Here is a 1,196-nt window from a genome sequence, read left to right on the forward strand (position 1 = left end):
GCCTCCCCCGGCCTCACCCGGGCGCGGGCAGCCCAGCCCTGCCCGGGACTCTGCCGGCCTCGGCAGCGCCCGCAAAGCCACGCTGGAATTGTGCGCTCTTAGAAGTTCTGCCTTCGGGAGTTAAAAATTAACTTACCTGCCTATTTAATTATTCTAATACGTTCTTTGGTGGTTTGGGGACACTTCTTTGTTTCTGCTTTAGAAGAGCTCAAGTTGCCATCCTTTAAAAGGGCTGAATGTAGAAAGTTCACGGTTGTGACCTTGTGTTGTAGCTCTAAAGCGTAAGGAACGTTGTGCTGATGCACAGAGCCCGTACTTGCCTATCTTCGTGCTGATATTAAACACCTTTTACCTCAATGATGAAAGTTTTACAGAAACAGCCGAATTTAACAGACTATCATTAAGATTTCAATGTCCTTCTTGGGAAGAGTCGAGTTTCCCAGAGATGTCTGGGATAGGTTTCAATCTCAGACTTTTTTTTTTCCTCCTTAAAACAAAAGCTTTTTCTACAGTAAAATAGGTACAGTGAGGGAAGCTGCACTGAATATTTTCCCACCCTACTACTACTGTGCCTCTAGGCTGGCCAGGATCTGTCTAAAAACCTCCATCTGTTTTTCCCTTCTGTTTCTCAATGGAAAGATAAAGCTGAAATTCCTGATTATTTCTAATACTGTTACATGCAGAACTGAAAAAGAATGAAAGACAGAGGTGTTGAAGCTTTGTTCAGAGGCCTGTCTAAGCCAAACAGAAGTTTATTTTGCACAGAATAGGATTTTAGTTTGATCATAAGCTAAATAAAGACATTATTTTAGAAAGGGCTAATGTGTATAACATTATACACGTAACTTATTTCTACTCAGGCATAAATTTCTTAGCACTACTGTTAACAGTAATGATTCATCTTTCTATTTCAATGTGTAGAAAAGGAGCTCTGTATATTATTGCAAATAGATTTATTTTGTACTTAATTATGTTAGTGGCTAAGGCATAGGAGTATTTAACATAGGATGCAGGTCACTCTCCAAAGAAATAAGGTAAACACTATGCAAATATAAAGGTTCTTTTCTGGGTGTTTAGACTGGAGCATACCCCTAAAGATACGTCACTATATATGGTTTTTAATTTGATCAGCTGTTAGCTAGTAATTTTCCTTGTCCTTTATCCATTTTTTTTTATTTTTGTAAGTCTTCAGTGTC

The sequence above is a fragment of the Corvus brachyrhynchos genome, unplaced genomic scaffold (assembly GCF_000691975.1).
Source record: "Corvus brachyrhynchos isolate BGI_N302 unplaced genomic scaffold, ASM69197v1 scaffold101, whole genome shotgun sequence".
Taxonomy (NCBI): domain Eukaryota; kingdom Metazoa; phylum Chordata; class Aves; order Passeriformes; family Corvidae; genus Corvus; species Corvus brachyrhynchos.